The 25,901-nt window shown below is 47.4% G+C and overlaps 1 protein-coding gene across 1 annotated transcript in view; it reads right to left on the reverse strand.

The window, feature by feature from the left end:
- Nucleotides 1–22,409: 22,409 nt before the first annotated feature.
- The window catches only part of ANKRD50 (ankyrin repeat domain 50), a 31,884-nt gene continuing 28,392 nt past the window's right edge, over nt 22,410–25,901 (reverse strand). The window contains exon 5 of the mRNA XM_028520850.2: nt 22,410–25,413. The gene's annotated coding sequence lies outside the window, so the exon portion shown is untranslated. The remainder of the gene's footprint in view (nt 25,414–25,901) is intronic.

The following is a 25,901-nucleotide window of genomic DNA, read 5'->3' on the forward strand; positions in this document are numbered from 1 at the left end:
TTTTTTTGCATCTGAGTAACCCAAAATGTATTTCATCTGCTCACATAAAATATTGAAGTAGAAGTTAAAAATTCACATGGTTGATGATAGAACCCATTTATTTCCCACCGATCATTTTTTAAAATACAGTAGAATCTTTTTTTAATAAAAAATATTTTCATTTTCGGAAAAATACCCAGCTTCTACCGTCGATGGCATTTTTTTTAAGGAAATGTATGACCTATTTGGCAAGGTCATATTCTGGGGAGAGAGAGCTGCGGTCTTGTATTTTTAGAATACGTTTATGCGAGCGTTAGATTATAAGTTACCAAAATGTCACGTACAAAGAGGGCAACCAGAAATAAACGTAGTTGATGTGGTTGTGGCGTGCTGGCCTGTGAGGGCCGCGGAGAGAAAGCAGTGTTTTTCCTTAACTGTCAGCGGCCACGCTGGGCCAGAGCCACGGGAGAGAACTAAGGCTTGGATGCTTCCCGGGATGGCTGGAGTCTCTGTGACATTAAATATTATGGACAAAACAAGCCAACCAGCCAAAAGGCTCCTTTCTTGTGTTTATTTATTATAATCTCCCCTTCAATGCAGTTTGATTAATCTTCTCACAGATAATAGCTTTAAAAATGTACATATTTACACCATCGGGGAGGTTTCACCGGCTTTGAAATTCACCAGTGAGGGGTATCACAGAGGCCCAGGTAAGGAGAGATACACTGTAAGTCTTCACCGAGTGTTTTCCAGTGTCGAATTTCAGGCCTTTCTTCTCCCATCTGCCCCCTAATCCTGCCTCTCAGAGAAAAAGCAGCGGGGCCACTGCACAGTGTGGCACGGGAAATATAAATAAAACTTAAAAAAAAGAAAACACCCCCTCCAGTAAACCAGTCCCTACTGAAGTCACGCCAGCCTGCGAGTTGCAGTCCGCTGGAGCTCTCGAAACAAGAATAGAATTGCAGGAAATTATATCCCATGTGAAATGGAACACCCCTTTTTTCTTGCACACGCTGAACAGCAGGACAGGACTGCGACCGAAGTGGATTCTCTTTGTACGATACTGTAGGGTTTCGGGCCCGAGGCCTGTCATCCATATTCATCAGTCGGCCGGCTGCGCGCAGGGTTCACAGCACTCCGGCTGCCACCGAACCTCCTGCCCTTGACAGTTGTGGGCGTGGCTCCAGCCTGACCCCGGAGCACGTGCTGGTTAACCTGGGAGAGGAGGATAATTATGGCGTGTGGAGATTTACGGATTTATTTGTCCCTGGAGCCTGCTAATATATTAGTTGCTAAACGGGTGTTGTGGGTCTTCCAGACCCTGAACTTGCATGAATGATATAAAAATGCCGTAACATGAAATCGCTACTAATGGTATGAACTATGCCTGACCTTTAATAAATGAAATTGGAAAAACCAGTTTCTACTGTGTAAATGGTTTATGAAGAAAGGCCAGACGTGGTCCCTGCTATAAAAGAACTGATGCCTGAGACCAGGGTGGGAAGAGTTGGCAGGATAATATTTTGCCCTATCGGCTGTGGCCTTTTATTTTACCCCTCGTGTAAGCCCACCCCTTCCCTGCCAGCCGCACACCACCCACCACATCAAAGCTGTGGTGCTCCGGCACAGTCAGAGAAGATCATGTTCACGGAAAATGCCCACTCCTTGAGCGGGGCTGGGATGTAAAGAGCACAAGAGGAGTAGGAGAAGAAATTGCCTTTTCTCCAAGACCAGCTTTCCTGGGAGGGACCAAGGACTAAGGGGACTCTATGAATCCCGGAGGGGGCGCCTCACTCCTGTCTGCCCTGGAGCTCAGCCCGCCACCTCTCCTTGTGAGATGCACCCAGGTTGTTTGCAGAAAACAATGAAAAAGAGACCCTCTTGCCCTTGTTTGAATAGAGTTCAGCGCGGAGCGAGAGCCGGAGCGCTCCCCACGCTGCAGCCGGTAGTGCCGTGGGAAGTGCGGAGGGTGGGTGATCTGCCTGGGGCGGCCTCCACATCTCCCTCGCCCCCACAGCGCACAGGAGGAGCGTTAAAAATATGTTTAAGGCATAAAGAGGTCCAAAGTGGAGATGCATGGGAACATATCTATTCATCAATTAACCTAAGAAGGAAAAAGAAGCAAAGAACAGATAGAACCCGTGGAAAATACTCAGCATGTCCGTAATCACATTGAATGTGAATGGTCCAGAGACATCAGTTGGAAGAGACAGATTGTGAGGTTCATCAGGATCCAAATGTCAGGGCAGGGCAGGCTGCCCCAAATATCCCCAGAGGCCGTATTGATTCCTTTGAACCGCCTGACCAGCAGGCAGCCCTGGAAAGACACTTGACCTTCCTTTGTTTCCATGAAGGAAGCCAGTGCTTTTCCCTGTAGCCACAGCCTTCTCGCCGCTGCCCAGGACGCTGAGAGAGACGCCCTTCGCGCTGGAGTGGAGAAGTCCCGGGTTGCAAGTTTGCACAAACAAGCCTCCTCACTCCCTCGCTAACTCACTGCCACCCACACCCCACTTTGTTTAGACACCTCGGGAGGGAGCCCCCGGTTCCAAAGGGTCGCTGGCCTCTCGTTTCTCTACAAATGTATCGTTTCTTCGTCTAAACAGTGTAAAATCATGGCTGATCCATTGTTGCAGGGAGCGTGATTTATAGTATTCTGCACGCATGTATTAGATTGGTTTTCCTTTTGTCAATCTGGTGTTAACTCAGTTTTATTAGTGTAGCCATAGGAACTCAAGAAGGGGAGAAGAGGAGGGTCCCTCCCCCTCCTCAACACTTTCTACAGGAAACCCATTTTAAATATAAAATACAAGGGTGTTGAAATAAAAGAATATAAAAATATGTACTAAAAGAAGGCAGGAGTAGGATATAGCAGACTAATTAAGGAAAACATGCAAAATTCTTAATTTAGAAATAGTCTTTATAAAATACAACACCCATTAATGATAAGCACTCAGAGAATAAGTATGTGTATATTTATTATATATATCATATAGTTCTCAAAACTCAATAAGAACCAATATAATAAATGGCAAGAGATTTGGCCATATCACCCCAAAAGATACATGGATAAAAATGATTTCACTAGTTATTAGAGCAATACAAAGGCTAAAATCACTAGGAGATAGTACTATAAACCTGTAAGAATGGCTAACGGTTTTTTAAAGAGGGTTAATGCCACATGCTCACCAGCATTCAGAGCAAACGGAAGCGTCACAGAATGCTGACAGTACTGTGAAATGGGACAGCCACTTTAGAAAACGGGTTCGCAGGATCCTGTAAACACATGGACCATATGTGGGGGCTAAACAAAGAAGACTACTTGCCCTCCCACCTTCTCCATTCTTCTGGCTGGGCTAATCACAATCGCATTAACAGAGATGGATTCACAGGGGAAGATCAAATTTTAATGCCTACCAACAGGGAGTGCACGTAAGCATGAAGACAGTGAGGCAGCGTTGGGTGTGCGAGGTCTGTCCAGAAGGCCTCCAGCCAGGGACCATGAAAGGTAGAGACTTTTCCTGAAGAAGATACGAGATGCAAGAAACACTGTACGTAGGACACTGATGCCTCAGTCCCCTTCGAAGTAGGCACCCTGGGACCTCACACAGTTCTCCAGTCACCATCAGCTGTCTCGTCATCTTTTCCTGAATCTCATCAATGGTCTGAAATCTCTTCCCTCTCAAAGGTGATGCTAGTTTTGGAAAAAGCCAGAAACTACAAGGCCCAAAATCTGGGCTGTAGAGGGGCTGAGTCACCTGCGTGATTTGATGTTTCGCCAAAAAGCTCTGCATAAGACGTGATGCATGAGCAGGCACATTGCTGTGATGAAGCTGCCAATCACCAGTTGCGCATAGCTGTGGCCTTCCGAATCATCTGGATAGCTTTTGCAGAGGAGTGTTCAAGTTTAATGCAAAATTTGATGCAGATTCATTGCTCTACTCAGTCATTTTAATAGCATATTAAAATGCTATTTTAGCTGCACAGTACACACACTCAATAGCATCTACCGCCCCCCCACTGACTAGTACAGTGAAGTTGTCATTGTTCATGCATGCGCATTCCAGTCCACTCTCCTTGGCTGCCAGGTGACATCGATGTCACACAAGCCATTCTCGTTATATTAACAATGGTTGGACTGTTCCCGGACAGACCTCGTATATGTCATTTTGGAGAAAGGAAAAAACAGGGGAACAGTCCCCTCTCAGATTCCAGAAGTGAGAATGGTGATTCTCAGGTAACTGAGAAAGAGTGGAACACACACGGCAGGCAAATTTGTGCCAGGCAGCCCAGAAACAGTGGGACCCGGGGCTGGCCCAGCCCCATCCCCAGCCCCTGCTGAGAGCCCCCTCCTCTGCTGGACTCCGTTTAGAGCAGGCCAAGGTGACGACATCCTGATGTCTGTCCTGAAGCAAGCCTTCGCATCTGAAACTCTCGGGCAGAAAGCGGGGAGGGCCCAAGGGCCTTTTCTTTCTGAGTCCTTTGTTTCTTAGTAACCCGCTTCCAATCAGCCTCCCAAAAGGCCCGGTTCTTAGAGTGGCAGAGCTTTGGTTCCCTGCACGTGATACGACCCAGCGATCCCATTCCTGGGTGTCCGCCATGTGAATCAGAATCCTGTGCTCACACCAAAGGCCGTGCATGCATACTGGTAGCATCGTTGTTTGTAACGTCCCCAAATTTAAATAACCCACGTGGGTCTCGACAGGAAAATAAACTGTAGACCATCTAAATGGCTGAGTACTAGTCAGTAATAGACTTACTGGCATAGCAATGTGAATGTGTAGTCCATGCGTTTTGCTAGGTGAGAAAGTCCAGATGCAAACGGCTACATGGTAACGTGCTTTTGCACCACACAGCCTTCTGAAAAAGGCAGAACTGCAAGGGCGGAATTCGTATCGCCTGTTGCTGAGGACGGTGTGCGCGGAGGCAGGTACGGGCAGCGTGGCTACAAGGAGGGACAGGGGAATTGGGGGGAGGGGACGCAACTCTTCCAGATCATCTTGATTCTGCTGATGGCGGTTACTTGAATGTATACATTTGCCAGACTCGGTGAACAGAGACGCTAAGAGTGGGAAACTTTACCGTATATAAACCATACCATCATGGTATAAATTAAACACTATTGGAACCTGTAAAGTGAGCATCCGGGTCAGTCTGTGTGCTAAGGACCGTCCCGGTGACCAGCTCTCTGCCCGTGTGGCTCGGCCGCTGAACACCAGGCTCCAGGCAGTGGAGATGGCGTGACGTTTGTCTTGCACCCCAGCACCCAGTAGGAGGTCTGGCAAAAAGCAAAATTCTCAGTAAAAATTCGTAAAGTATATACATCGAGTGGCTTAAGAGTTTTAAAGCTAAGCTAACAGATTGACTCTATAAAATCAGTATCAGGAAGAAACTAATATTGATACCAAATATTTTTTAAAAGGCACACTACACGTGGATGACAGAAGAGCCAAATTTAAGAGTCCCGAATGGTTACTGCTGAAAGGTTCATTACGAGTACAGAGCATTTATTTTAAGAAAATTCTGGGTCTGTGACCTAACGCTGATGCACTTAACAGCCGGGGGCAGAAATGGCCGCAGCTCAGGCTGGGTCCCGGGAAGGGACCTTGCACACCTTCACCTCACTCACCGGGTCCTAGAAGGTCAGAGTGAGTCTGGTAGCGGGAAAGGAACGAATCCCCCAACACAGAAAGCGGAAGCTGTTCTCCCAGAAGGTGACGCGAAGAAAGAAGAGCTCCAGCCGCCCCGGAGCCTGAGGGATCCAAGGATTTGTATTTCAGTCTGCAGCAAGCCCGTGGGCCCTCCCTGCGACAGGCCTCCTGCTGTCCCCTCCTTCCAGTGCGTCTGATGGGCAGGGAGGTGCCTGGAGCCCAGAGCCCCCAGACCCCCTGAAGGCACTGAGAGTTAATTTTAGCCAGCAGGAAACACTCCGCTGCCTTGCTTCCCAGCCAAAGCTGAGAGCAGGGAGGAAAGGGTTCTACTTGGTAGACATTCAGAAAATTACTTGTTGAAAGAATACACGGATGAATGAACGCATCAGTGACTGAATGAATGAATGAATGAACGGGTCTGTAATTTCTTTGGAGTTTTTGGGTGCCGAAAACAACAGAAGCTGGGCGATTAACAATGATGCGGATTCACTTGGAGACAACAGCCTTTCAGAACGCCCTTTACTAATCCCCTTCCTTTCACATGGGTTTGCCGGTGGCAAAATTCACTAGCTTCTCTCATTTTTAATCTCCGAATTCTAGAGAGAGTTATCCCTGAGCAATTGTTATGTCATCTCATTCGCTGCATTTTAATTTTTCCAAAATACGTTCTCCTCACACAGCTCTTTAGAAAGAAGACTCATGCCTTTAAGAGCCCACAGGCTGTTTTTCAGTCTCATGACCCAAGGAAAACAATATAATACGCTTGTTTTCTCGTATTGAAGTCGAGATTATGCCCACTGTGGACAGCCAGAATCGTGCCATACAGGTTTTAAAATGTGGCAGTATTCCATCCCGTTACTGATTCATCATGGATGACTCAAACCTCTCTCTCCCCGCTGGAAAGGAGAGGGTACGGCCTGCCGTGCACCTGCCCCACGGAGCTAACGAGGAGATTTAATGAAGCACATGAACAAAACTGTGGACTCACTGAAGTCTGTTATGGAAGAGGGAAGTGTAACGCGTACTATTTAGGAGGTTTTTCTCTCTCAGCGCATTAAGCTCTGACTAGACGTCAGTTGGATCGATGGGCATTTGTAACTGATGGGCTGTACTACGTACAGGCATGGGTCTCCCCAAGGTTCAGCTTTTTGCATGCCTCCCCGTGCCCAGGTGCGCACAGTGACCTGGAGAAACCATTATCTGTGGGTCTGTACAGAGCAGGGAATCACGCTCTTCCCCCTAGGATTTGTCTCCACTGGACCTTTGACCTGTCCTCCTGAAAGGCTAGAATTTTCTTCCGACGTGACTCATCTCCGACGGCGGAAGAACCAGGGCCCGTTCCTTTAAAAACATCGCCCGCAAGTCTGCAAAGGCTTTTATTTAGTAGCGCTTTGCAAAATTTGGGTAGTTTAGTCCCCAAAGAGAGGGAGTGTTTTTGAATCTGAGGCAAATAAACAAATTGGATCTCTGATGATTTCCAAAAAGGCATACAGATGGCTTTCTGCTACAAATTACCTTGAAATGATACATACACTTCTAAGAATTTTTCCTGTGTGCATCTGACACATTAGTGAATACCATCCTCTTTTGCAAAATATAGATGGTAATGATTTAGGAGATACGCAAAGGGTTTCTGACATTTTATTAAAGTCTCTGAGGGTGAAAGATTCTTACTGTGCCCCTAATGCTTTGGATTGTATTTTGTCACTTTCTCCTTCCTTTTATTGCCTCGCATTTTCAAGTTTTTCTGTTATAACAATAATCTCTTATTTTTAATGTTACAAAGATATGAGACTTTTTTTCACGCTGTGCTTTGTCAGTGGTTCACTCCCAGAAAAATTAGGCATGTTCTAGCTTTAGAGTGAAGTTTACATAACAAATGGGGAAGGAGGGTATGGCCCTGGCTGGTGTGGCTCAGTGGATTGAGTGCCAGCCTGCAAATCGAAGGATGGCCAGTTCAATTCCCAGTCAGGGCACAGGCCTGGGTTGCAGACCAGGTCCCCAGTAGGGGGCACTCAAGAGACAACCACACATTGAGGTTTCTCTCCCCTGGCTTTGTCCCTCCCTTACCCTCACTCTAAAAATAAATAAATAAAAATCTTTATAAAATATATTTATAAAAAGGGGGGTATATCCGAGGCACAGGAGACAATGGAAAGAATTCCCAATGGCCAAGTTGGGCACAATTTGAACAACAAAAAATAGTACTGAATTATAATGCAGAGTATAAAATGAATATGTATGAGTTCGTATTGATATGGACAAATGATTGAATAAGTTAATAAATGAGGAAGGAGAGACAAATATTTAATGCAGAAACATTCCAAATAGTCACATACTACGTCACCTTAAAGGAGGGGGAACGTTTCACTCTCGGATGAAAGTGAATGAAAGGTTGAGGGCTTCTGCCCCCAAACTGCCCCCAGAGAGTTCAGTGTCAGTGCGGGGTGGGGGTGGGGGTAGAATAACCTTACAGTGAAAAATCCCAGTAAACATCCCTTCCACCCGGTGATGGGGATCAGCACGAGCAGTTACAGAGCCGGCCGACCCTGTGTTCTCTTGATCCACACGGTGAAAATGGTGCCTCTGTGGTCTCCCTCCTAAAGCCCCTTGTCCAGCCTACTAATGAGATGCACGTTGGACAGTCTCCCGCCGAGCAGCACCCCACCACGGCTCTGGTCTGTGCTCTTCAGAGCCACTAGGGTCCTCACGGACAAGGGCGGCCACGCATCTCAAGGAGAAGCCATGGCAACCCATACGCACCCTAAGGAGACAGGATAACGAAACTTAATGCGGTTTCTTAAATGGGATCCTGGAAGACCAAATCACATTAGGTGAAAACTAAGGAGAGCAAAATAACCTGTAGACATTAGTGAATAATAACGTATCAGCACGGGTTCATTCATTGTAACATATACGAATATAAATGGCTAATAATAAGAAACTGTGTAGACGGAATTCTCATTCAATTCTAAATAGAACGTTATGAAGTAGACAATGGAATGACAACAACTTTATGAGACTCAAGTTTAAAAAAGTTAAGTTCTCAAGATTCTGCAGTCGGTAAATATCACAGCTAACAGCGGACCCAGGTGTCTTTGACAAACCTGTGCTCTCAGCTCCCGTGCGACCTCAGCCATGAAGCAGCCACACGTCCTCGCAGGTGCCCTGCGATCCTAAGGAGCCAGAGCAGCGCCAGCCTGTGCTTTCTGCTCTCAGACTTGCAGCTGAGTGTGAACTGGAGTGTCTCCATATTACACCTTTAACTGTCGTGGGGCAGGAGACAAAGCACCCTTTCCCTTCTCCCTTCAAAATTCTTTCATCTGTCTTCTGTTGGATGTTAATTTTAGATGTCGTGTTTATATATTTGTAATATGCTTATTTTATACACACATGCATACATATGGAAGTAACACACACACAGAGAGGAAAGATTCTTATTTTGACATTCCAGTTTTTCCCAAAAGATTTCTCAAGGCTCATTCTTCCGTCAGTACAGCCTATGTTTCCTCTCCAGATTATTCCGAATCTTTCCATGACGTATAGGTTATAGATACGCTTTGCTAATAGCAAACTTAATTGCCAGGAAAAGAAAGTATTCTCCATGTGCTAGAGATAGCTCAAGATACAAAGTTGCACTCTTTTTTAAAAGCGTTTTCAGACACTTCATTCGATTGGGAGATGACAGGCTTCCTGGCTTCTGTTTCTTTAAAAAAAATACTGTATAAGAAGCAGGGGTTATTTTCGGTAAGTACAAAAACAATAAAGGTTAACAAATATATGTTGACACTACTCACGCCCCCTGGAGCGGTCTGGCACGTGGCACTCCGGGTATCCGTTAGCACAGGCGCTGGGTGAGTGGGGAGCACCGCTCAGGGTGGTGGCCCTCAGGCTGGGCCCTGGGTGGGTTCCCGGGGAAGCAGTCGGCAGGGGTTCCACAAACCGCGGGTTAGCGCCTGCCCTTGGGTCAAGGACAGACCTTGGAAGGCCCTCCCCTCTCCACCCTCTGATTCTTCCAGCTCCCATCACACTGCTCTCCATCTCTCTCTCTCTGTCTCCCATCACTCCCCTTGTCTGCAGTCCAACCTGCTTCAGCCCCCGCCCCCACCCCACACTCAGGCTTTCCCAGGATGCCTGCCTGGAAAGTCCCCGTGTGGTCTCGCTCCCCCCATCTCGCCCTCCCCTGCAAAGGCGCGTTCTGTGCGCGTTTTCTCTGGAAGCGTGTGCCACTGCTTCCCCGAGACCCGGGCCGTGGTAGAGTGTGCACCACACTGCAGTGGCACACCCGGCTGGTGTGAACAATGCCGTTTTGTCATCTTGGACACATCACACTGCGTTCTTGTTTTCTCAGTTACTTTCTTAGGCATGATCTTTAAAGGAGGAGGAGTCCCTCTTACGCTTTTTCTCTTATGTATTTTCTCATCATCCCAAAACACACACAGGCACACACATTTTATCTGGTGTAGTAATTTTATTCAAGGAGAATGAATAAATAGATATGCAGGATTATCACTGTTTCCCCTCCTCTGTAGCTGAAATTGTGTTCATCTTAATGTGGGATCACGTGAAGGGACCGCGGCTCATTAGGAAAAGAAAGACTCACCTTGGAAAACTAAGAGCTGCTACGTTGTTGAGTTCCCAGGAAAGTGAATGCTCTGGGTAAGAGTCTACAAGACCACAGACCTCACACAGACGCCGAACAAAGCTTTTGGCTTCCCCCCTGCGGCCCCTGGTGAGAACTCTCCCCCCTCGGTCAAGTGCTGTCGCCTCCATTCATGGGTTAGAGGCCGTAGCCACTCCGTGCGCCAGCGCGACGAATACCACGGAAAACGGGTGGGGCAAGTAAGTTGTCTCTACATGCAGTGTCTGGAATGAAAAAAATTAAAAATGGCTCAAGGAGCCTTTCTAAGTCACGGGCCTTTTCAGATGGCTACCTTCCTCAGCCGCTCCCCAGGCTTCCTTCCCCCCGGGACAAAACGGGCTCCGCGGCAGGGCAGGAGAGTGCCCCGTGTCCACACTGACGGTCAGAACGGGAACTGGGGGCCGGATCGGTCTGCAGCCCACGCCCGTCTCTCCACGATGACCAGCTGGCCCAGTGGAAAACAGAGCGATGTTTTGATGACACAACTGAGACTCTGTTGCTTAAACAAGGCTGTGGAGAGATGGTGAGATACGAGCCCCATACAGGTAGGCTAGCATTAAGGACACGGATCCACAGTTGCAGGAAAAAGCAAAAACAACATGCGCGTCAGAAAGACCCAGACTTAGAAAAGAAGGTAAAATGTGTTTTCACATCATTTTAAAAGGTGATATCATCTGTCCCTCCTTGGAAAATAAGGAAAAGGGTAAAAACAAAGAGGCTTCATTTTCTTTTAATAAAATAAGGGCAAATGCGGTTTTCATCCAGATGGAAATTTACACTTGTGTGCACTCACTCTAAAGTAATAAATCCTATCCCAATTAATTTGGCACCTGTGTCATACTCCGAATTATCAATATCTTGGGATCTAATCCTGAATTTTCTACCTGCTTCTACTGAGCCGTTTGGCGAATACCAGGTGGACACCATACTGATCTGTCTGCTGTACCTTTCCTGTGTTCTCCTGGAGGCTCGTCCTCCTGTGTTACTCTTTTCAAAATATTCTAGGCTAGTCTTTACCTTGGCTGGCGTAGCTCAGTGGATGGAGCGCGGGCTATGAACCAAAGCATCGCAGGTTCGATTCCCAGTCAGGGTACATGCCTGGGTTGCAGGCCATGACCCCCAGCAACCGCACATTGATGTTTCTATCTCTCTCTATCTCCCTCCCTTCCCTCTCTAAAAATAAATAAATAAAATCTTTAAAAAATTTTTTCTAGGCTACTCTTCGATACCCATTCTTATAAACTTTAAGACTGTTTTATCCAGTATTACCTACATGTGCACAAAATACATACTATCAGGATTCTGATTCATCTTTTCTTAAATAGTTGCTTTGTTCTGAGAAAGCCACATTTTTAAATTTAAAATCATTCTATCTAGAGCACGAGTCTTTCCATTTTCCCTCCCTCTTTTTTCCCGAATCATTGCTTGCTTTTCCCTCTCGGGGGGATTGCTCCTGTCCACGTAACGTATTTTACTTTTCTTAAAAGTCCCACTGGACCAGGCCTCCCTGGTCACCTCTCCCTTTCTCAGTCTTTGTGATGGAGCCCCCGGGAGTGTCCTGCTCCCTCTCTCCGGAGTGCCTTTGCTCCCCTTCTCCTGAACCTCGTTCTGACTGGGCCTCGTCCCCTGTCCCATCCCATGGACATGGTTCTTTCCAGGTTCACTGGTGACCTGCATGTGACCAAGTCCAGGGGCCGGTTCTTGGCTGACGTCTGCCTTGCCTCGTCATCAGGGTTTGACGTGACTGATCACACTTGACGCTTTCTTCCCTGGCTTTGCCACCCACATACTCAGGGGAGCTTCCTCCTTGGCTGTGTCTAAGCCGTCTCTGTAACCTCCGAGATCGGGGGGGGGGGGCTCGGTCCTGAGTCCCATCTCTTACCTAGCCCCCACTTCCTTCGTGATCTCGTGTCTGAGGGGGCGACCTGAAGACGCACAGATGCGTCCACCTGCCCCATGGGCCCACCCCCGGTGTGTGCATCCATCACCTCATGGCCTGTCCCATAGCCCCTTGAATTAAGCGACCTTAGTAACCCTCCTGGTAATGTAACTTTGACGGGGAGCTCCCGGCCCTCAGACCTTCTCTCTCTTGGAGGGCGCCCAACCCTGCCACGCTCAGCCTCCTGAAGTCCCAGCCCAGCCGCCGCCCACTGCACCGCAGACCTTTTCCCCGTGTGCCCCCACACCCCGGGCTGTCCCCCTCCAGTCTCTCTTCCCGAAGGGCGTCTCCTCCTCCGTGCCCCCCCCCCCACGTGTCGGACTCAACTCTCTCTCTCTCTCTCTCTCTCGCTCTCTCTCTCTCTCGCCGTTTCCCTCTTCGGAATAATCTCTCCCTGCCTCAAACTCTAACATCACTCATTTTGCATTCTGCTTAACTTTATTGTGTATTTGGCTGCCTCCGGGATAGATGATACATAAAACAGACTTTTTATTTAGAATTTTACATAGCTTGGTATCAATATTTAGGGCATGTCTACTATAATCGTTATGTAATAAAGAGGATAGTGGATTAGAAACGTTTTTCTGAGGAGGTGCTACATCAAAATATGGTCTGGAAGAAGTCTGTAGTAGGAGAGTTTTTAAAGTAAACCTTGGAAAATTTCTTTTCCAGCTTTTTGAGAAACACAAAAAAGTTAATGGAGGGTTCCAGTTAGATGGGTCAAAGCTAATCAGGATCGACTGTGGTGGAGCTAAAGTTCTTGACATGGCGCATACAAACTGGGTGAACTTCTTTCCTCTGAGGCTACAGACTGCACTCAAGCCAGTGGTCAAATCACCAGTCCATGAAAAAAATGACAGCTTTCTTTTGCCAAGCTTATTTCAGTTGTAAGCTCTGATTTCTTCGGCATCTTGTTGTTTGCTGATGCAGGGACCCCCTCACGTAGCACCGTGGGTTGCTGTTCCAGGTGAAGATTGCCTGCCCTCTTGCCCCCGGAGACGCTTGAGTAACTATAGCCCCAGCCTACAGCCGCTAATGAGCAGTGAGGTATATGAGCTTTTTTTGTTCTCCGTAGTTATTTTTCTATATTTAAAGTTTTTTTATTATAAAATGTTGGGTTAGCAATGCATCTCTTTTAAAGTCTAATTTATCGGATGACATATTGAACGTTAAACTCCAATTCTTTTATCCATCGTTATGTTTTCCGCTTTATGCCATGTAAGTAATTCCATCTTTTCAGACAGACATTCCAACCCTAGTTTTGTTTTGCATAAATGCAACTTACATTTTTCAGTTTTCCTTTTTTTCTTTTGCCTCTTTCCCCTAAATGTATACACTCTTCTTGTTTAAATAAACACTGGTTAAGGAAATAGTCTTGAGTTTCTCTGTAGTTGAGTTTCTCTGTAGTTGCTGTGTGTTTCTTTGGTGTAAAATATGCTTTGCTAAGGAAGAATCGTTTTCCTTGTTTGCATGTGAAATGAGTCTCCCCTGAAACGATGGCATAAAAATGCAGATTAAGTCTTTAGTTAGCGTATGTGGCAAAGCGACCGGAGCCCACACGGCTGGCCGAGGCCGGTGAGAGAGGGCGGCTCCCCGAGGAAGAGCCGAGGTCTCATCTGCTGCTCCCCAGGCTGGTGGTCGGCCTGGGTGTTCCCAGAGTCAAAACTCCCGAGAGGGGCGGGGGGTGTGCGGAGCACCAGCCCCAGGGCCTTTGCGCAGGGTCTTGCAGACCACACCTTAGAGCTCCTGGTCAGGAAGCTCAGCGGGCGGTGCAGTGACAACACTTTAATAAGGGCGGTACCCCACGGCCTCTGCCGTGTGTCCTTCTGCAGCAGACGGTGGTCCGGGGCCCGGGCCCCATGCTTCTGTGCGGGAGCCTCTCGCTGCTGCTCCGGTCCACTGGCAGCAATGCCGTGTGGTTTTCACTGCTGCTCTCGTCCTGTTTGTTACATTCAAGCATACACTTCTGTCGCCAGTGGGGTGGGGGGTTCACTGTTGTAATGGGGTGACACTCTGAAGTGTTAGAAAAGGTGGATTCCTTATATTTCATGCGGCCCTGGGAGCCTTTGGCGCTAGGGCCGCTCAGCCCCGCGGCCTCTGGTGCGCCCTCAGAGACACACACGTGCAGAATCAAAGCGCAGCCCTTGGGGAGCAAAGGCCGGCCTTGCTTACAAGCACAATCTGGCCAAGCAGAGAACTCAAGGCACAGAGATGCTCGAGGACTCAAGCATGAACTGTTACCACACCGTGTCCCCTCTCTCTGTCCCCTCCCCACCCAGGGGAGTAAGGGGATCCCCAGAAGGAGTAAGGGGGCTCCAGAAGTCGGGAGAAGAAGAGCCGGGAAGGCGGTGCAGAAGTGAGCCGATATTGGGGTCTGGGGCGAGCGATCCGAGCTCCTCCGAGGAAAGTCCTGGGGAGACTTCTGTCTCCGGGGACAGAAAAGGGGCTCCGGATGTTTTGTGGGGAGCGGATGAAGAGGGAAGCTTTGCCTCCTCTTTCCGGGTGGGGCTGAGGAAAGGGGGGCTCCTCAGAGTAGGAGGGACTTCGGCTGTCTCTGGGGAGCTGCCTGCACTTCTCCGCCGGAGGAGCAGAGGCCTGGGTTGTCCCCAGCAGTGGCGGAGGGGCGGGGACCCACGGGAGGCCTCACCGAGTTCTGGGTCTCGGCCCAGCAGAGCGATCCCGTACACCCACGAGTGCTAGCGTGACCCGTGGGGCCTCCGGATGAGATTAAAGGGTGTCACAGCAGCGGGCCACGTGGCAAGACAGCAAGACCAGACTCAACTGGGCCACTGCAGGAGATGCCGGGGCGGAGAGAGGCGGCTTCGGGAACAGGTGCCACCCTCCACCGCCTGGCGCAGTGCGAGCCCCCGGAGACGAGACGCAGCCCGGGAGGAGAGCGAGTGCGTGATTTCAGGGCAGGTGAAGGGGTGGCTACGGCGTGTAATCAGAGTTTACGTTAGAGATATCGTTTGGAGAAAAAATTTTCCCTTTTCGTTAAGGATTTTATTTATTTTTAGAGATGAGCAGGGAGGGAGAAAGAGAGGGAGAGAAACATCCATGAGAAAGAGAAACACTGATTGGTTGCCCCTCACACACCCCTACTGGGGACTGAACCGCAACCCAGTCGTGTGCCCTGACTGGGAATCGAACCAGTGACTTTTGCTTTGTGGGATGACACCCAGCTAATGGAGCCACACCGGTGAGGGCTGCAGAAAATTTTAAAAATCTCTTTCTTAAACATCTGAGTCCTGGGGCTAAAATGAAGACTTACTGTAAGAATCCAACCTATCCACACTTGCAGTCCGTGTCACACCAAGACAGATGGCCAAGGCCTTCACGTGTGTCCCTTCCAGGCCTGGATGGGCAGTCCTTCTAGTTCCTAAGCCATTCTAGGTCTTTCTGTGAGAAAGGGAGGTGCTTTGGCCCTGCCGTCCTTCCAGGCCTTCCTCCAGCCCAGGACTGGAGTCCCCGCCACCCTGGGAACTAGCAAACTAGGCTGTCTCCCTGGCTCCCGGGCACACGCGGCTGCCCCCCTCCCCCGCCCCCGTGCTGCCGTCGGAGCCGCCAGCACTGACTCGAGGGCCCTGCTCCAGGGTGCCGCTGTGGGCCCCTCCCTTCTTACTCCTGTTTCCAGGTCTCTCTCAGAGACGCTTTCTTAGCCCCCACTCACCCCCCACTCTCTTTGATCTGCCTTCTTGTTCCGTGACAAGCAGATGGTAAACGCCACTTGGCCCTCACTTCTCCACCGGGGCTCCCTGCCATCCTTTATCGCCCCCTGCTCCCCACGCGGCGTGTTGGTGCACGCTGCGCCTTAATCTCCTGTCTGTGTGGCTGGTGTCTTCACTTTGAATGTGTGGCATCGCGAAGGTGACTGTAACGATAATTCTCACCATGCACACTTTCCTGTAACGTGATTCTCCCTGTGCCCATTGGGAGGCGGAGCCTGTTTCTGCAACACTTACGTCCTGGGCCTGCTTGGACTGGCAGAGCATCACAGAAGTGCCCCTGTTTCTCTGGTGGGCGCAGCCTGCAGCTGGCATGGAGGCATCTGTGTCTTTCGTTTCGGAAGCCAGCTGCTACCAGGAGGGGGAGTGTTACGCTGTAACCGTCCCAGCTACCTGGAGAGGCAGCCCGGGAGGACTGAGTCTCCAGACGTGGGAGCGAGGAAGCCCTCTCGGATGTCTACCCATCAGACCTCCAGATGGTATGAGAGGCCCCAAGGGAGAATGGCCCCCTCTGAGCCCAGGCAACCCGTCCGACCACGAAGAGACGAAAGCTGGATTTTAACCTCACGTCTTCACACCTCAGGGTCTCTAGCAGTCTGCATCGGTGGTGAGAGCTCTGTTGTCCACTTGTCGTAGAGGCACATAGAAAGCAAAGAAAGTGTTCAAAAGTTCAAGCAGATAAAACAAGCAGATATATCTCACATAAAACTATGTTCTCACATAACCTTGATTTATCAAGCAGATAACTCTCACATAAAACTACTTTTTGCATGTCTTCCTAGGTACATAATTGTTCTTCCTTTTACTTAAATAATCTTACCAGGTGCCGTCTGGGAGCACGTGAGCACTCGCATGGCTAAATTAGAGCTCAGAAGTACCGGGACCTCCCCAGGGAGAGAGAGATTGCATTTTCAACATCGTCAGCTTTCTACTTACACAGCCCAACTCGGTCGATGTATCTGGAAACATAAGTAATTATGATTTATTTAAATACTCTTTAAAAATGAATTACTCTTCGGTTCCTAAAAGCTGAATTACAGAAGGAAAAATTCACTTTTATAATCAGTCGTGTTCATAGACATCTGATTATCATTTTTGAAAGGTGAATGCAATAATTATGAAATTATCAGCAATTGGACCAATTAATTTTAAAAGGAAAACATCACACAATATAATGAAGCATAAATTATAAGGAGAAAAAAACAGTTTCTATCAAATCAACTCATACTAGAACTATTCTTATTTAGCTAAATCATCCAAATATTTTTACACCATTGGATCCTGATGATAATTGGCATCTCTATTGTGGCAAAGCACACCTAGCGTGCAATTTGCCGACTTAACCATTTCCCAGGGCACAGTCTAGTGGCATTTAGCAGGCTCACGTAGCTGTGCGACCGCTCTCAGGTGAAGACTTTCCTCTTGCAAAACCTCCCCTCTGCACCCTTTACGCAGCGGCTCTGGCTTCTCCCTCCCCCTCCCCCCAGCCCCGGAGGCAGCCCTCGGCCTGTTCGCTGTTTAGGAGTCTGACCGCCCCGGGAGCCTCATCTCCGTGAAATCCTGCGGCGTGTTGTCTTCTGTGTCTGGCTTGGTTCACTCGGCGCAATACACTCACGGCTCGTCCGTGCTGTCGTGGGTGTCGGGATTCCCTCCCACTTGAAGGCGGAATAATCCTCGGTTGTAGGTATAGACCGCACTTGCCCTATTCACATCGGGCTGTTCCCGCCTCCTGGGGGTCGTGGACAGCGCCGCCGCTGCAACCGCGGCGCGTGCGCATCTCTGTAAGACTCTGCTGGGTCTCTTTGGGCCGTCTGCCCAGACGTGCACAGCCGGGCCCTGCGGGCATCCGCGTTTTCATTATTCAAGGGACCGGCGTACTTTTCTCCGTAGTGACTGGACCGTTTTCCACTCCCACTGACAGCGCACCCAGGTTCCCATTCCTCTGCCTCCTGGACACCGCCTGTTTGTTCGGTGGTAGCCAGCCGTCCTGAGGCGCCTGAGGCGCCCCCTCCCTGTGATTGCGCGTTTCCTTGGTGACTCGTGACACTGAGCATCTCTTTCACCAGCCTGCGGGCTGCGTGCCTGTCATCTTTGGAGAAATGTCTGTTCAAGTAACCTGTCTTGCGATTTTCTTTTTAATCAGCCTCATGTATTTACTACATTTTCTAAATAAACTACAGAAGAAATTATTTCTTTATAGGAGCAGACGTTGTATGTCTCAATGGTAGTGCTGTCTGTGTTTTATATACTTGTCAAAACTCATCACACTGTCCTTTAAAAATGTGGATTTTATTGTGTAAAAGTTATACCTCACTTAAAAATAAATTTAGCAATACTTCTGAATAAACAATCAATATACCAAGAAAACTATTTCTCTATACAGCAACACCTAGACAATGAAATAAAAATACCATTTCCAGCAGCATCAATAAGAAACAAATTACCTAGGAATATATTTAATGCATGCACCCACGTCTACACAGAAATGAGAAACATTACTGAAAATAAATTAGGTCTAAATAAATGAGAGATACAGCCAGTTCATTGATTGGAAGACTAAATGTATGAACAAATCAACTCACCCAACTCCAAATTGATCTGTAGATTCAATGTAATGTCAAACAAGACACCGGCAAGTTTCTCTTTTTAATGGAATCGAGAAGCCAGTTTTAGAAGCTCGGTGTCGATCCAGAATGCGGAGAAGGGCTCGGGCGCCCTGGGGAGACAAGGCAGAGGCCCCGGCTCCCAGACGCCAGCGTCGGTAACAAAGCCCCGGCGATTCAATGGGTCTGATGTTGGCTGGACGGACAAGGACACTCACCCGCATCACAGTACCTGGTTCATGACAGGTGGTACGAAAAGACCCCGATACATAGGTAATGCTGGGCTGATCTGATGATTAAGGTAAAACCACAGACATTGGAAGAAAACCAAGGAACTGCCATCGTGACCTTGGGAAGGCAAGTATTTCTACAACAGGACACAAACCAGTGGAACCACTAGAAAAGATTATATCTCATTAAATAAGAACCGCTGTGAAAACCTGTGAAAACATACCCTTGTGTGTGAGAAGACAAAGCACAGAATTTGAGAAGCTATTTGCACGGTATCTATTATGAAAAGGACCTGTATCCAAAATGTAAAAGAATTTCTAAAAAACCCGCCCTGGCTGGCATAACTCAGTGGATTGAGCGAGGGCTGCGAACCAAAGCATTGTAGGTTCCATTCCCAGCCAGGGTACATGCCTGGGTTGCAGGCCATGACTCCCAGCAACCGCACATTGGTGTTTCTCTCTTTCTTCCTCCCTTCCCTCTCTAAAAATAAATAAATAAAATCTTAAAAAAAAAGAATTTCTAAAAAACCAAGAAACTGAAATGGGCACAGGACAAATCTCTCCACAAGGCAGGATATAAAAATAGACAAAAGTCTTGTGTAAAAATGCCTAATTTCATTAGTCATGTCAAAAATGCAAATTGGAACCTCAATACAAGTATGCAACCAAATAGACTCACAAGAAGAAAGCACTGGACAATCCAAAGTGACGGAATAATCTCAGGGACGTACAGACAGAGACTCCTGTCCGCCTGGTGTGGGCACAGCCGATGCAGCCGTCTGGGAAAACCAACGTTCTGTGTTAACGCTAATCCTAATCACACCCTAGGACCCAGTAACTTCACTCCCGTTATTAAAAAGAAATGTATCCTACGGGCACCAAAAATACGTACAAAGATGTTGCCTGCGATATGAAGAGCCGAAAACTGGAAACAACCCTAATGTTCGCTAGTAGTAACGTGGAGTTTTGAACGTGTTCGCTGTGGAATTCTGTACAGTTTTAAAAGGACACACAATACTATACAGCAGTGGAACGGGGCAAATCACGGTTACGCAGCGTGGGGGAACTTCACAAACCGAAGCCAAAGAAGCCAGCACAAAAGGGACGCATTGCCCGGTTCCACTCGTAGGAAGTCTAAACAGCCAGCGCTGATCTGTGGTGACGAGAGCCAGAGCAGGGCTTTTCGTCACCGAGGGTCATGTCTGGGACGGGCAAGGGAGGTCTCCGACCGTGGGTATGGCCTGCATCCGGACTGCATCCAGATCAGGGGTGTGGGTGGGCAGGTGTGTTCAATTTATACAAACCTTCCGGACAGGAGCTTAGGATTTCTGGCTTTTCCTGTATGTGTTCTAGGTCACAAGGTCATACACGAAGTGGGATTACCTGGGCTCATTAAAAGTGTAGCGTCCGTTCTTTGGGGACGGACCATTGTATCAGTTTTCCCACGCGGAGCCCAAGAATAGGTAAAAGCTATAAGTGCATAGCGGGCTTCTAAATGTAATACGTGTTTTTAAAGAAATGTTCTCAGAACTTGGCTAAATTTTGCCAGGGTGGGAAAGACAATGTGTATTTAAGAGTAGAAGCCTATCTTGGCTATTGTAAAGAATACCGCGATGAACTACTGTTTCGCATTTCTTTGGATGTAGAGCCTTAAGTGAAATCGCTGGCCGGAAGGCAGTTCCGTTTTAACTTTCTGAGGCACCCCTCCACACACACTGTTCCCCACAGGGGCCGCCCCAGTCCGAGTTCCCGCCAGCAGTGCGGAGAGTCCCGTCTCCACCCCCTCCCCACCACTTGTTGCTGTGTTGACGACGGCCGTTCCGACAGGTGAGACTCATTGTGCTTTAACTCACTTTTCTCTGACGACTGGTGACCCAGAGCGTGTTTTCACGTCCACTGGCCCTCTGTGCGTCCTCCGCCTACTATTTACTTGGATTGGCTTTTTGGTGTTTGTGTGTGTGTGTGTTGAGTCGTACAAGTGTCCATCGGTAGACAAGTGGATAAAAGCTGTGGCCCATGTATACAACGGAATACTCCTTGGCCGTAAAAAAGAATGAAATCTTACCCTTTGGGACCTAGAGGTCATTGGCTGAGTGAAATAAGCCAGACAGAGAAAGACGAACGCCATGTGATTCCACTTACACGTGGAATCTAAAGAACAAAATAAAGGCGCAAACAAAACGGAAACAGATGCATAGACTCAGAGAACAGGGTGATGGTCCCCAGAGAGGAGGAGGGGGCTGCAGGGCTGGGCGAGAAAGGCGGAGGGGCCGAGAAGTGCAAAGCTACCAGTTTAGTCACAAAACAGTCACGGGCATGCGAAGTGCAGCATGGGAAATGCAGTCGGCAGCACTGTAGTAACTACGAATGGTGTCCGGTGTGTCCCTGGAATGTCAGGCACATCATTTCGTGAAACGTGAGAGTCCAACCACCGTGCTGCCCACTTAACAACTAATTCAAAATAACACTGAATGCAAATTATAACTGAAAATAAAACTAAAAAAGGCAGAAACCTAAAAACACAGTACATTTCAAATGACTCCATTTCAATTTGGATAATTTAAATTTTACTTATAGTAAGATAGGCCTTCTCTTAAAAATAAGATTAGGGCATGTATTTGCAGAGTGACTGAAATTTTCCCAGAAATTCAGCAACCTAAACCCTCAGTGTGTATCTCACTACTGTTCGTTGGAATCCTTCCAACGACTAGGGCAAAGGAGTGAAAACATTAATCACTGCCAAGTTCTCGTAGTGTATTCCTTTGGACCGCCAGCTAGAAAAGTCCGTGTTTATTTAGTCAACCAGCCTGTTTCAAAATTCTTCTATGTAAATCACCCATTTGTATGTAAACATCATTAAAAACTTTGAGAATAAGGTTTCTATGAGTGCAACAGATTTTATAAAGAACATAAGGTAATGACGGCAGAACCCTGTAATTATAAAATTACCTAACAGAAAATACTGCCATGGCCTTTCTAGAAACCTCTCTTTAGAGCAGTACCAGAACACAGACACCCACAGGAAGAGGTGACTCAGGTTTACTCAGTGAACAGTACATAGAAATTTATTTGAAAAATGGCCACGTTTGCAGTGAAACTCCAAAATATCGAGAGCTAGATGGCCGCTGTATTCTGACGTCAGGGAGGGTCCACGCACACAGTTCACGGTGTTCCAAAGGCATGACACATACCTCGGCGAGACAGTGCCGTGTCCGTCGGGAAAGGAAGGAGCTTTGGGAAGATTTACAGGCCAGATCTTTTTTTCTGCCTTCCTTTGGAAAGTTCCCTCTTTCCCTCTCCCTCTCTCTCTCTTTGCAAAATGGTTCCAAATTCATGTGCTCAGTACTTATTTAAAATACGTTAATATGCCCTGGCTGGCATAGCTCAGTGGACTGAACACGGGCTGTGAACCCAAGTGTCACAGGTTCGATTCCCAGTCAGGGCACGTGCCTGGGTTGCAGGCCATGGCCCCCAGCAACCGCACATTGATGTTTCTCTCTCGCTCTCTTTCTCCCTCCCTTCCCTCTCTAAAAATAAATAAGTAAAATCTTTAAAATACGTTAATATGTAAAACTGTTAGCTGTTTTACTATGAGCATGGCATGCATGTTCTGTTGGTTCAAGAACAAAATTAAGACAAGATATCCTCTGTAAAGCAAATATATTTATTATGCACTTTCATATACATAGGGATTTTTGCTTAATATAATACAAGGAATAAAATAAAACTTTTACAATGTGAAGTTCAATGTACATTTTAGGCTATTTACATACCCCAAACCAATGGAAAAGTAAAAAAAGAAAGTATTTCTTGGCATCTACATTTGCTGAGACATGTAAATAAATGGAGGACACGGAGCAAAACAAACATTTGCATAGCCAGACAATGTTGAGAAAAGCATGGACTCCTGCTTTTGAAGAAGGAATTCTTTTTGGTGAAGATTCGCGTAGGGGTGGGACAAGGGTGAGGGACAGAAGACACCGCTGGGCTATGCAGGACACACTGGGCTCTGGGCAGACTTTCCTACAACCACTGAGATCTTTACTCTTCGTTCCTGTACTCCCCATCACTCCCCGTTTGTCAGCTCATGACTCTGAGGGGCAGGCAGAGCCGGAGTATTCCAAACGTGTTAAAAGCACATGGCATCGTAGGCAGGTAGTGGTGTCAGGTGATTTACAAAATTTAGCCAGTTAAATTTTAAAATAGCTTTTCAGGAGTTATAGTTGGGGGACTCCTTTTACTCTCCTTAGTGGATTAAAAGCCATTTTCAATCACGGTATGAAATCCCCCACAGAAAGAGACCAGCAAAGTAGGGCACCTGGGTTTCCTGGCATCCTTAGCCTAACTGAAAGCCATTTTTTGTTCTATTCCAAAACGTAATATAAAAACATTCAGAGGAATACTTACTTTCGAAAGTCTTATTTTTCCAGCAGGTTCTCTTCCTACCAACTGTTTCAAGTCTTTATCGTATGAATATGAAAACATTTAGCTGTTTGAAAAAACATAAATCCCTTCTGTAATGAGTCATATCTTTGCCCTTTGGCTACAAGGTGCATTTTTGTAAAAAAAAAAAAAAAAACAATAAAATTAAATAAATACAATTCCAATAATTCAAGGTTAATAGAAAAACTGGCAGCTTTCAGGGTTCTCTAAAAAAAATACACCTAGTAAGAAATTAGAGCTTCATCTTCCACAGCAATGTAAATGCACTGTATCTGAGACGTGAGCAAGATTGGTTCTCATAACAGTATGTGTTCATATTTATTAAAGGAATCATTAACACTTTTAAGGCTACTTTGCAAGAGTCCTGTTAAGTGTATTAATAAATGTCCCATGGGGACAAAAATTCAATACTTGAAACATTCACATTCGAGCTCTCCCTATTGCCGTGTCACCCTATTGGCGACAGAACTCATTACTGCACCTCCTACTCCCGACTCGGACTTGGTGGCACGAACAAGACGAGTTTTGCCAACTCTGAACAACAAAAGCAAAATGCAAGGCCTTACAGAAGATCCGAGTGAAACAGTGACCACAACCAAGTGCACGCGGCTTCTGTTTGTGTGAACAACGCGTCACGTGGAGATCCTTCCTGCGAGATGACATTACTGACCTCGGTTACCTAAGACATTTTCTAAACGTTCTCTTCTCCTAGTGGCAACGGTTTTGTGCTGAATCTCCAAATTCTCTTTCCTCATTCCTCCTTCTTACCAATGGTATATGGGAAGCACTGAATTTCTGGATTGTGTAAGATTTTGGGGGCTCCTAAAAAGATCAAACACAAGCCCTTGGCTTTCAAATACACTCGAGCCTTTCCGGACGCGTGCACGCCCATGGAGGCTGGCTCCGCACACCCACCCGCTGGAGCCCGTCGGCTCGCTTTTGCATGGTCACGGACCTCACCCTCGACCCTGGCGGCCATCCCGAAGGCAGGTGTCCGAGGAAGAAAACAGGAAAGAGTATGTGGACAAAGCTTAGTGTTTATCAGATACCCAAAACCCCGCACACGTGCTATGACGGGCAGGTTGGTGGTGTCCCCGGTGAAGGGCAGCGCTTACCACACCCATCAAGAACGTTCACCCCGCTAACCACTGGAATCGACCCAACTGATTTTCAGCGCGGACTTGTTTTCAGCATGCTTGATTTGCAACATAGAAGCAACTGAGAGAGAAGCCAGCATTAAAACTCGCACTGGTAAATTATAGTGTATTCAACTCGACGGAAGAGATGAGGGCAGTCGATGAGCTAATTGTTTGGGGATCGGCAATCTACCCTCAGAGACCGCTGGGCCTCCCTCTACATGTGCGCCACTGAGGTCCGGCTCTGTCCTGGGCAGTGTCTGGCCTCGGGGGCGACCGTCCGTCTTCTTGGAGGTGGAATGACCCGTGGGCGGAGGGTGCGCTCACACCCTGGTGAATGGGACAGAACTGTGTTCTGCCTTGTCTGTTTTCCTTTCTCCTCCCTGATGCTGTTACTCAGAGATCGGGAGGGTTCCACTGGGAAATCCCAATCTCAACGACTTAGAGCAGCTCCCTAAAAGACTAGAGACTAGTTTGAAATCTATGAAGATACCGTTGTCTTCACCTCAAGGTGGCATTAAACGGAAACTCCGTTTAACCGATGCTGAAGGTGTAGCAAGTATAAATAGTTGCATGGTTTATTTTATTGAGTGACATTTTTAAAGATACAAGAAACAAGCCGAACACTACAGCAACGCGGATGTGACTCAACAGTAGGCTTAAGATTCATTTGCCACAGAAACAAAAAAATAAATACAAGGAACACTGCCTTTTCATATATATTTGATCATGGCACATGCACATTTATCAAATCTTAACTTAAAATACGTAAAGTTTTCTCAGCTTTTATCAGGGAACTGCAGCATACACCTGCATTTTAAAAAGTGCTCGTTCTGGTGGAGTGAATGGACACAAAGCACACGCAGTGGAGTTTCTGAAGCACGAGAGAGGGTCACACCAAGACGGCAGCCCAGGAGTCAGGCACAGGGCGGCGCTCGCGGGGGGCCGCAGCTCCCTGTGGATCGCACGCTCCCCGCCTCCTTCCCACAGGCGGCGGGCGCTGTGTTGTCATCCGGTGGCTGAGGAACCGCCCCGATCACCAGGTCTTCCGTTTCACAGGATGGGGAACTAATGCAGGATTAAAAAAAAGATATATATATATATATATATATATATATGAATTTCTACATTGTACTTACTGTGCGACTACATACAGTGTCAGGACCACATAGAATAATATATACTTTCTGTGTAATGCACAAAGTAGACATCAGAGATTCACTATTTCACTTACAAGGCACTTCTAAAGGTCCCACAAAATGCTTCCTTAATTCATGTGTTCTGCTGCTCCGGACCCACAGTTTTACTCTGCCTTTACAAAGGTGTCATGAGTTGGGGAGTGGTAGCATAGAGCAAAACATTTTTAAGATAAATCACATTGGAGGATGAACTAACGACTTCATACATATTCTTTTTGAATGGGATGTGGCCACACTGAGGGGCATCTGCTAGTAAAAGGTATAGGAAATGATTTATGCTAATGTGGCACCTAAAATATGTCTCCAAAGACAAAAGAAGCATTAAGAAAGAGCTTTCCATTTGCTAGAAGGAAGAGT

This window comes from Phyllostomus discolor, chromosome 8 (genome assembly GCF_004126475.2).
Source record: "Phyllostomus discolor isolate MPI-MPIP mPhyDis1 chromosome 8, mPhyDis1.pri.v3, whole genome shotgun sequence".
NCBI lineage: Eukaryota > Metazoa > Chordata > Mammalia > Chiroptera > Phyllostomidae > Phyllostomus > Phyllostomus discolor.